The 11,664-nt window shown below is 41.8% G+C and overlaps 1 pseudogene; it reads left to right on the top strand.

Annotated features, from left to right (window-relative positions):
- Positions 1–1,241: 1,241 nt before the first annotated feature.
- On the top strand, positions 1,242–4,557 carry LOC103003318 (5'-nucleotidase domain-containing protein 3-like; annotated as a pseudogene).
- The last annotated feature ends 7,107 nt before the right edge of the window (positions 4,558–11,664 follow it).

The raw sequence follows: 11,664 nt of genomic DNA on the forward strand, positions 1-11,664 counted from the left end.
AGGCTTTGTGGGTGTACTTACCTATGTCGCCACACTTGATTTAATACTCTGCTGTTGCCATCTTAAGATTCTTAATAATTTTTTAACAAAATACATTTCATTTTATACTGGGCCCAACAAATTATGTAGCTGGTCCTGGACCAGGAATGAGCCATGCGATAGTTGGGAGAAGAGCACTCCAGGCAGGGGGCACCAGTGAGAACACAAGAGCTGAAATGAACAAGGAAGAGAAGGCCAGTAAACTGGAGTGGGGAAGGCAAGAGGGGAGAGTGACAGGAGCTGACATCAGGGAGGTGGGGGAGAGTGGACCCTTGCAATTGGCTGTCACTCTGAGTAAGATGGCAAAGCCATTGACCAGAGTGGTGACATAATTTGACCTTCATTTTAAAGCAATTATTCTGGACTTGACTTATTTGGTTATTACGAATTCACTGTAAGATTTACCTATTTCCCAAAATAGACTAACAGCAATTTTACCAAAATTAGCTACATAACTGATAAAGAAGCCTTTTTTTAAAATTCAAAATGTTAAAGATTTTAAATACTTCATGAAAGTAACAAATTATCAACTCCCTATGGTTATATAGACTAAACCTTTAAAAAAATTTTATTCCTTTCCTAGACAGTTTGAATTTTTAGAACCTTACAGCTATAATTCCTAAACACAAATATTCCTGTCCACAGAAATATCCTTTTCTTTACCTATTTTTACTGGAAAAGGGACTGTACATATCCTAGAGAATGTTTAATCTTCTGCTATACTTCAGTTTCCTCCCTTGAGAGAGAGAAGAAAAAAATCATGCTCCATTGTTGAATAACACCACTATTTCATGAAAGAAGATGTTTCTGCCAAATGTCCAAGGAAAGGAATCTTAATCCTATTGCTGGTTAGAGCATTTCTTTTTGAAAAAAAATAAAAATTACAAGTTTCTGAAATGAAATCTGAAGATTATCCAGTATTAAATATATAGCATTTTAAAAATGGATATAAGAGCGTGAAAAGAAAATTTGAAGTTACCAAAGGATATTCTAGAGTGAAAGAGGGAAGTACTGGGTACACAAAGTATATTAGAGCCTTCTATTTGTAGTTATAGAGGTACCTTTGTAATGTGGGTCCAGTGTGACTGTCAAAGTTGATGCGAGGCTCTTGGAAGAGGAAAATATAATGCACGTAGCATCCTTCCAGCACTTTGCAAGTACTATTGCATCTTTTATCTCACTATATCCTCACCATTCGTGAAATGGGTAAGTTGGGTTTTATTTCTAATGTGAGATGAAGAAATGGAAGCCTAAAGAATTGAAATAATTAGCTCACAGTTGATGGCAAACCACTGACAAAACAGGAATCTAGACATCTTGACTCTCAGTTCAGTGCTCATCCCATGTCCTCATACTTGTTCCCTTGATGTTAAGCAGATGAAGCGGCAACTGCGTGTGCTTTGTGAAGTAGACCAAAACAAATCTGTTGTACAATGATCACTGATGGTGGTGCAAGGAGCAAAAAGAGATAGGAAAAAACCACACACACAGTGTTTAAAAGGAATATAAATTGGAATTCTTCACAATGAAAAACTTCTGTTTTGCAAACGATACTGTTAAGGAAATGAAAAGACAAGCCATGGGCTAAGAGGAGATATTGGCGAAACAGAAAAAGGACTTGTATCCAAAATATATAAATTGCTCTGCAAATTCAATAATAGGAAAACATCCAACCAATTAAACATGGAAAAATATTTGAAGACACTTCACCAAAACACAGGGATGACAAATAAGCCCAGGAGAAGTCGCTCATCTTCATTAGTCATCAGAAAAATGCAAATTAAAATCACAATGAGACACTGCTACACACCTAATACAAAGGCTAAAATAAAAATATCAGACAATATCAAGAGGTGATAAGCATGTTAAGTGACTGGAATTCTCATATCTTGCTGGTGGGAATGCAAAATGTAGAACCATTTAGCAATCTTTTGTAAGTCACTGAACAACCCAGAAGTGCCACTCCTAGATATTTACCCAAGAGAAATGAAAACATGATCACATAAAGGCCTGTGCCTGGATGTCTATAGCAGCTTGGTTCACCATTTCTCTAAACCGAAAACAACTCAAAATGCACTTTAATAAGTGGATAAACAAACTGTGGCACATCCATGTAAAGGAACACTATTCTGCAGGGACAAGTACTGAAGCGTGTAACACCCTGGATGAATCTCACATGCATTCTGCCAAATGAAAGAAGCCAGACTCAAAAGGCTGCATACTTTATGATTCTATTTACATGATAATCTGGAAAAGGCAAAAACGGATCAGTAGTTGCCAGGGGCTGAAAGTAGAGGGAGAGCTTGACTGCCAAGGGGCATAGGACATTTTTTGAAGGAGATGGGACAGTTCTAAATCTTGACCCTGGTAGCTGTTACATTATTTGTAACCTGATGTGTTAAACTCATAGAATTGCACATCAAAATGGTCAATGTCATACGTAAATTATGCTACATTTAAAAAGGAATACCAATACATAAAATCTAGTTGAAATCAAAAGACATGATAACTAGTTGATGTCAAAAGAACAAATATGCCAGACAATAAAAAAAACATAAATTGTCCAAAGTGTCTCCTATTTGACAGTAAACTTAAGTTAGCAGTTGAAATGTCCAGTTACTATCTTTGAAAGTGAAGATGAATCTAACATCTGATTGGTTAGAGCCCATGTACAACTTTGAAAACTACATATTAACGATAACATAAGAATGAAATAGAGCAATGAGTGATCTAAATAGCTATTTAATATAATTTTCTAAATGAAATAATTAACCAAAAAGGCCTTTACTTACTAATTTATTCAGCTATACCGAAATACAGAAATAATCTGAATAATCAAGCCTCCAGGATATAAACTGGAAAATCTTTACGCAACAAAGGCAAATAGCCTGAGGCGCCACTCGCGGTGGGGCAGCGGCAGGCAAGGCCAAGGCGGCGGCAGCAGCCGGACTGCGGTTCGGGGGCAGTCGCACGCAGGCCCCGCACGGGGCCCTTATGCAGGGCACCTGGGACCGCCCCGGACATGAAGCCCTACCTTTGGGAGCGCTACTGGGAGGCGAAGAGGAACACGGAAGAATTGGTTACTTCAGTTGTGAGCAACTTGTTGAATCCAGATGCCATCTTCTCAAACAATGACAGGAGCCTGTCAGACATTGAAATCTACAGCTTTGATTATGATTACACCTTGGTGTTTTATTCCAAGCACCTCCACACACTGATATTTAATGCCGCTCGGGACCTTCCCATCAACGAACACAGGTATCCCATGGAAATCAGGAAGTATGAGTATGACCCAAACTTTGCAATCCGTGGACTGCATTATGACGTGCAGCGGTCGGTCTTGATGAAAATCAGTGCTTTTCATTACATCCAGCTGGGAACTGTCTACAGAGGCCTCAGCGTGGTCCCTGATGAGAAAGTCATTGAAATGTACCAGGGCTCCCACCTGCCTTTGGAACAGATGAGCAACTTTTATGAGAGTTCCCATGGAAACACCATGACATCATGTCCATGTTCATGGACATCTTCTCCCTGCCCGAGATGACCCTGCTGTCCTGTGTGAACGAGTACTTTCTGAAGAACAACATCGACTATGAGCCTATGCACCTGTACAGAGACGTCAAGGATTCAGTTCGGGAGGTGCACACCAAAGGAATCATGTACAGAGCAGTTGAAGCAGATACTGAAAAGTACATCTGCTACCCTGCGCAGACCCGTGCAGTGTTGGCCAAACTGGCTGATCATGGCAAGAGGATGTTTCTCATCACCAATAGCCCCAGTAGCTTTGTGGACAAAGGGATGAGGTATATTGTTGGAAAAGACTGGAGGGACCTGTTTGATGTGGTCATTGTTCAGGTGGAGAAGCCAAACTTCTTTAGTGATAAGTGGAGTCCTTTCCGAAAGGTGAATGTGAAAGGTGTCTTACTCTAGGATAAAATCTACACGTTGCAGAAAGGCCAGATTTATAAGCAGGGCAATTTATATGAATTTTTGAAGCTTACTGGATGGAGGGAATCCAAAGTGTTGTATTTTGGTGACCATATATACAGTGACCTGGCGGACTTGACCCTAAAGCATGGCTGGTGAATGGGTGCAATTATCCTGGAATTGACATCTGAGCTCAGAATCATGAACATGGGACAGTACATTCAAACTATTACCTGGCTACAGACCTTGACTGGGTCATTGGAGCAGATGCAGGTTCACAGAGATGCGGAGTCACAGCTGGTTTTGCAGGAGTGAAAAAAGGAGAGGAAGGAGTTGAGAGAAATGACCAAAGGTTCCTTCAGCGCCCAGTTTGGAAGCTTGTTCCGCATAGACCAGAACCCCACGTACTTCCTGCGGCGCCTGTCGCGATTTGCCGACATCTACGTGGCATCCCTGAGCTGCCTCCTGAGCTATGACATCAGCTACACGTTCTACCCCCGGAGGACCCCACTGCAGCACAAGCTTCCTGCCTGGTCTGACAGGCCCCCGGCCGCCAGGCTGCCACTCCTGCAGGAGGCCCAGGCCAAGTAGCCAGTGGCCCAGCCACGCTGGGCGCGGAAAGCCAGGACCAGCGGCGGCCCTGCACTGGGCAGACGTGACTGTCGCTTACAGACATGCCTTGTGATATCTATTTTGTACCTTACGGAGGATACCCGCCAGCTCGTGCAGACAGAAGCTTGCAGCCCACGGGGACTGCCTTCCTGTACATGTGGGGACAGCGGCTGGCTTCCTGTCAACACCCTGTGATCAGCCTTCTTGTTTACTAAGGTACCGTGACTGGCGCCAGATTTTCTGGGATGGGGAGGCTTCTTGATACCATCTCTGGCTTCCAGCAGGTGACGTTTTGAAACTCTTCTTGACTCTTCCATGGAAAACGCATGGAAAAACTGAACATTCACAGGCAGTGCAGGGGCCCAGTGATGTGCACCGGTGAAGTGCTCACAGAAAGCTGATGCTTGAGCGAGCGCTCCGATAGCACACCACGATGTCAGCGGCAGAGGTGGTCCCCAGACGGCAGCCGGTTCCCAGGTATCTTCTCGTACTAGGGCTTTGGCACTCTGGTGCCTCACTTGAAAGCAGACTCAGCCTCTCTGGAAGTCTTTCGTGAGAAAGAACAAGAGAAGTTGCAAGTCCTTGGCCTTGATGGTCCTCAGTATCCGTTTCCCATGTCCTGCCCCCTGTGGGGGAAGGACCATCGTGCCCCAAGTGATGGGCAGGTTCACTCTTTTCCCCAGAAAAGGAGGGCAGAGAGAGAAGAGCTTCTGGTTAAATTCCAGCCAGCAGAACAGACTTTGTAGAATGAGGCTGCGAGAAACGAACATGTCAGAAGACAAATGCCAGTGCATTTGTTGTGGGTCTCCCAGGACTTTATTTTACCTGAAACTGCTACCCGTGTATTGCTTGAATATGATCATTGGAGGATGGAAAATGAAACAAAAAAAATGTCCTTGTAATGAAGTGCCGCACCGTGACCCCTACTGGGTGTGTTGCAATCTTATTAAAACGTGTATTACCAAAAAAAAAAGAAAAAGAAAAAAAAGACAAAGAGCAAAAAACATTACCTTTGAGGGCTATTCTTCAACTGGTCAAAAGGAATAGATGTTCTATAAGTGCTTGAGAACCATCACAACTTTAGTTCTTAGTACTGTATGTGATTATTGCTTATTTGCCTTAAGTATTTGATATTTAAGTATTTGACATGTTGCCCACATGGTCAGAACCCTATCACCCTTTTTCATACTTCATTTCTAATAGCTTTCATGATCTAGTTGTCTTAATGAAAAATCCTGGTCATTCTGTGGAATCTCTTTTCCTGTCTTGGCCTTTCACGCAGCCTTTGCTCTCGTGAAAATGCAAAGATCTCGAGTTTAGGAAACACGGTCATGCTTGTCCACGAGGTAGAGAAACACTACTTTGTATTCGGGCAATCAGACTGTAAAAATAAAAATGGGAGAATCAAAGAGGAACAAATGAAAGGAACCTTGAAATACTATTTTCACATCTACTAAAATAACAACTGTAAACAAACAAGCAACAATAGTTCTCATCCCTGCTGATGCTATGATGAAAGTGGTACATCAGTTTTTGCTTAAGTGGCCTTATCAGTTTCTAAAATTATTTGTGATAACAAAATGGAAGTACAGTGCCTTGCGAGGTCTGAAAAATGTACATTTGATTAAATAATTCTCCGTTTAGGAATTTATCCAAAGGAAATAATTTGACGGGAGAAGAAATGATGCCTGACCCATATATCAACCCAGAATGAGCTAAAATAGCATTAAAATAGAAAGCTAATTAAATGTACACCATTAGGGGAATTGGATAAAAGAGAAAAGAAATTTAGTGGAATACAGACTTCGGGAACTTCTTAGGTAGCATGAGAATTAGCTTTAGCTACCTGTGCTCAGCACCTATGTTTACATATCCCGTTTCCTCCTGTATCACCCCTCCAATTGTTCTAAGCACCATTTAACAAACTATACCTTTCTTTTATTTTCTCCATTATTTGTCTCCTTTAACAAAAGCCACCCCTTGAGTGCAAGGATTTTTGCCTGTTTTCTTCACTGTTGTTTTCTCTGTGCCTAGAGCAGTTCCTGGCACATAGCAGACACTAAATAAATATTCATTAAACAATTATAAAAAATGAATGCAAATATACTCAGTAAGGACTTTTTAGTAGCCTGATTTTGATTCTGTTTCACTTTTTGCTTTTTATTTAGCCATTTAAAAAAATTTGTTCACTCAGCAAATATTTACTAAGCCCTGCTCTGAGCCAGGCATTGTAATAGGTGCTGGTTCATAGACATGACCCAGACAGTTGTTATCCTGTAGTATCATGGGGCTCACGGTCTGATGCAGAAGAGGGCCCTGGAGCAGGAATCACGAGGGAGACGAACTGGGAGGAGAGGGTGCTATAGGGATATACGACAAGGGACTTCCCCTCCCTAGGGATTAGAGAGCCTTAGGGATCAAAGCCTTGAGGGGTGAGGAACAGCTGACTAGGGGAGGATGTTCCAGGCCTGGCGGACACACACGTGAAGGACCTGAGCCATGATTCTGGCACTTCCGAGGCCAGGAGGGCCGAAGTCGCTGTGTTTGGGGTCATGCCCACTGCGGGGAGCATGGTGCATGCTGAGAACCTGAAGGCAGACTGGAATGAGGAGGCCCTGGACCCTCTTCAGCACTTGGGTCTCCATCTTGAGGGCGATGGGAAATTATTGGCAAAATATAGATGTAACAGAAGAATGATCTGGTTGAACCTCAAGTTTGTAGAAATGGCTGTGGTTACACATAGAGCATGGGCAGGAGGCGTATAAGACGGGGGAGAGCTGGTCCCAGAGGGTAACGCAAGCATGAGCTGCGGGTCCTGGGTCCAATTCCTATTGTGTTCTTCGATCTCCCCTGGATAAAGGAGATCTCTGTTCTGTCTGCCTCACTGAGTGGATATAAGAAGTGCCGTGGTTATAAGGCTGAAAAATGCTGTTAATGTGAGGCGTGGTTTATCTTTTTCATCTGACCTGGGCAAGGAGAGCGTGAAAATGAGGAGAAGGTCTGTATCGTCTCAGTACTCATATGTGAGCTGAGAAATGGGCTTATTCTCACTGATAGTCCATCTGAAGATAATATGAAGACATTTGTTTGACTCATACTTTCAATTCCTTTGATCAGTTTTCACAGGTTTAGTGATGCGGTACATTAAGTGACCTCTGTTTTCTTGCTTTCACCATATAGATTAATTTGGTAGCAGAAACAGAGGCTTGCTATGCAATTATGAAGATGCGAATGGTTGCATAGTTCTTCCCGCTGTCCCACAAACAGGCCTGGGCCCCGGCAGCAGGTCCTGAGGGAGCAGTTTCCCTGTGGAGTGCCCTAACTCGCAGGGCGGGATGCTGGCTGCTGGTACCCCCCCGCGCCCCTTCCCCACTTCTCATCAGTTCTTCGCCTGCTGCGGCTTGGGGCCCAGCCTTTCAATTATTCAAGAATCAGAAAGTATTTGTTGCCTGATGCAGGATTTGCTTTTATTCAACAGAACAAAACCCTGGTAGGTGAGATTCACCACCTGGGGCAGCTGGGTCTCTGGATACTTGCAGGTTGCTTTCAGAGGGGCAGTTGCTCTGGGAAGGGGTTCAGTTCAGACAGCATATAAAGTGGATGGAAGAAGGGAAAAGAGACAAACATGAATAGGGAACATGCTGATTTTGCCTTCTATTTGTCCAGCTAGAAAACTAGAGCATGCTGAAATATACAGAAACCTCAGGCGCTGGTTGAGGAAAGAGGCAGCTTTGCAGGGAGTGGTGAGAATTCCGGTTCCACCCTAGATTCTGCTGCTAAACTGTCCTGTGTCTCTAGGAAATCATCTCTCCTCTTTGGGCCATCGTCTCTTTACCTGTGAAATGAGAAAGATGGATTATTTGATCTCTAAGATTCCTTCACTTCTGTGACTTAATTTCAGAGTGATGTTCAGATCTTGGTGCCAGCCCTTACTAGATCCTCCGCTTCGGATGGAGCTGGTGCTGTTATAATCTCTTCTCTTCATTGTCATCCATTCAATTCTTTATTCTTTCTTTCAACAGACGAGTATTGAGCACTTGGTGTGTACCTGAGGGAACCCCTCCAGGGGATCCTAGACTGTGGGTCTTGTGTGATACAGCCGGATTATGACGGGCAAGTTAGGTATCACTTCTCTTATGGCTTTCTAACTAGACTCTGAAGACTGGTTTAGTTCTAGAAGCCATGAGACCTACTCATTTATGCATCTATTCATTCAGCGAACATTGACTGAGCATAAACTATAAGCCAGGTGGCATATAAGGGAAAATCAAAGTTGAATCAGGTCAAGGGCTTGCCTTCAAATGTACATGGTTTTGTTGATAAGACTGATATATATTAGGAAAACTACAATGCAGAGGGATAAATGCAAAAAAAATCTACAGGCACTGGAAATTAGGAGAGCACACAGGAGCAGCATCTTTGAATACTGACCAAGGAGCCAAGGCACACCTCTCAAGAGGGCCTGGGATCTATATTATGTATATATGGGATATATATTATTTATATATAATTATGAAATACATTTGTATGAAACAAAATTCAGAACATTCAAAAAAGAAAATAAAGATGAATAGTTATCTCATAATTCAGAGAAAATAACTAAAATTTTTTTAAAAATATATAATTTTGGTATACCTCTTCAAGGTATTTTTGATGTCTTTTCTTTCATTGTTTTGTCCCAAAAAATCACACATAAATACTGCTTTGTAAGTTGCATATTCATTTGATAATAGATCATTGACTTTTTCATATCATAAACAAAACTCTACTTTATTATTTTAAGAGCTGTGTATCATATTCTGTTGTATAGATGCCCTGTTATTCTTTTAGCTAATGTCCTATTGATGGATTTGGGTTATTCTAAGTTTCCAATATTATAAACAACATTGTGATAAACACGCTTCTCCTTAGGACAAATTCTTAGAAGTTGGATATCTAGGTGAAAGGATATTTTAAATATTGACACACATTGCCAGATTGTGCTTTAGTTTAAAAGCAGAGTTATATGTGTGTGAGTGTATGTGTGTGTATGCACTCACAAATGCACATGCATTTGCTTTAGCTAATATTAACTGAGCACTTACTATATTCCAGATGTTAGACTAAGCACTTTAGATACATTATGTGATTTAATGATTGTAACATTTCAGCCCCAGCTGAAGTCCATATAGTCGTTAGAAGAGATACTTTAAGGAATATAATCCAGAAACACATTTTATTTGCTAACCCAAGAAACTTAGTGGTATTTGGAAGTAGAAGGGTAAGCATATAAAATATGAAAGGGATAATAAAATCTTGGTTTTAGCCTTGCTAAGATGTCAGTCTTAGCCATTGGTCACAGTTCATGACCTGTAAACTTAAATCCAAATGGAGAAGTTGCCCAATAAGAGTCTATGCTTGCTTCTGTGATGCACATCCAACTTTGCAGTAGTCCAGGGCATTTTTAGTTCTCTGTACCAGCTGATATTGCTGCAGTGTTTCCTAGAAATAGGGAGACCCTAGGTCTTGATTTGCCCAGGACAGTCCTGGTCTATGCCCATTGTCTTGAAGTAATTATTAATTTTGCATCCTTTCATTCTCAAAAGTGTCCACTTTGGAAAATAATTTACTTTGAGGAAATTTGTTACAGACTGGGCAGGGATTGCTGATGAGACTGAGTCAAGTTTGGGCAGTGAGATCACCAACTCCTGCCCCTTCCATTACACTATAGGTCAGGCATCTCTTTATCTTACTTTCTAAAGAAAGTCACGTCCCCTGAAATGCACCAGGATATCTGGTTTCCTCACTTATCCAAATAATAGCTGACAATCACAGAAAAAGCAAAAGTATCTGTGTAGTGAGAATTAGTGTGTTCTATAATAAAATTCTTGCCTTTGTCTGTGGGAAACATTCTTATTCAAAGCCTGTCTTCTCTTCTTTTACTCACAGACCTCCAAAAGCTTGGGTATCTTATTTCCCACCCACAGGTGATTAAAAGGATAGGTTAGAAAGAGAAAGAATGCCTAAGGCAAACACTTCGGCATGAGCAGGCAGTGAAAGTGGCTTATATGAGAGGGAAAAGGCGGAAGGCTTAAAAGGAAATGCAAGGACTGCCATGCAGGTACAAACACCCCAGCGCTCTGTAGAGAATCCACGCAGAGGGCAGTAGTGGGAGTTCATAATGATGACCTTGAATTATCAAGAAAATGTTTCATTGCATTTGGTAGGCTGCATTTAAGAAGGTACGGTAGCATGGAACATTTTAGACCAGATCTCTATCTAAGATACTTCATATTACTTAAATTAGACTTATAAGAGGTAACTCTTCAATAAGCACCTTGATTATACGGAATGACTTAACCTTCTGAGAGTCCTGGGCGGCTAAGAATCTAATACATAAAAAATGTCATTTAAGGCATCTTTCCTGCCTTCAATGACTTCAAATTCTTGTTGATATTATAAGTTTTCATGCTTCCTAGATGTCTTTGCATTTTAATAAAGGACTTTAAAAGACCAAAATGTCTTATAATCCTAAGGGAGTCAAGTTCCGGTAATATAATTCTAGGCACTGAGAACATAGGAGGAGGAAAGTTTCAGGGGCCAAAGGATGTTTCTGGTTATCCATGCAGAGAGCACCAGCTTTTCGTTGTGTGAAGATAGTCCTATAAAAAGGGTGATCTTCTCAGCTGCTCCTGTCCTCGGGAATCATAAATCCCCACCTCTAAGGGACCCTCTGGCCCTGAACCATGTCCGTGAGACAAAGAACAGAGTGAGTCAAACATGCTCCTGGCTGAGTAGAAGGTGGAAGAGTCCCCAGGGCGACTGAGGCACTCCTTGGTACTAATCAGAAACAAAATTAGGAATCATTTAAGTGCCAAGTGGTCCTGAGCTCTCAGAGTCAAGACTGCTGGGGTTCTGAGAATTCTGGCTGAATATTCAGTAGGTTTCTGCTCATTAATTCCATCCATGACAATGTTTAAAGTGTAATGAAAACTCAGTGCAAAAAATTAGAAGACTTTCAGCTTTTCATAGTTATCCCCAGGACACGCCAAATCTAAAACAGAGGAAGCAGAGATGGATGAGGCCCCCTCCTCTGCTTTGTTGCTC

Source organism: Balaenoptera acutorostrata, chromosome 12 (assembly GCF_949987535.1).
Source record: "Balaenoptera acutorostrata chromosome 12, mBalAcu1.1, whole genome shotgun sequence".
Lineage (NCBI taxonomy): Eukaryota > Metazoa > Chordata > Mammalia > Artiodactyla > Balaenopteridae > Balaenoptera > Balaenoptera acutorostrata.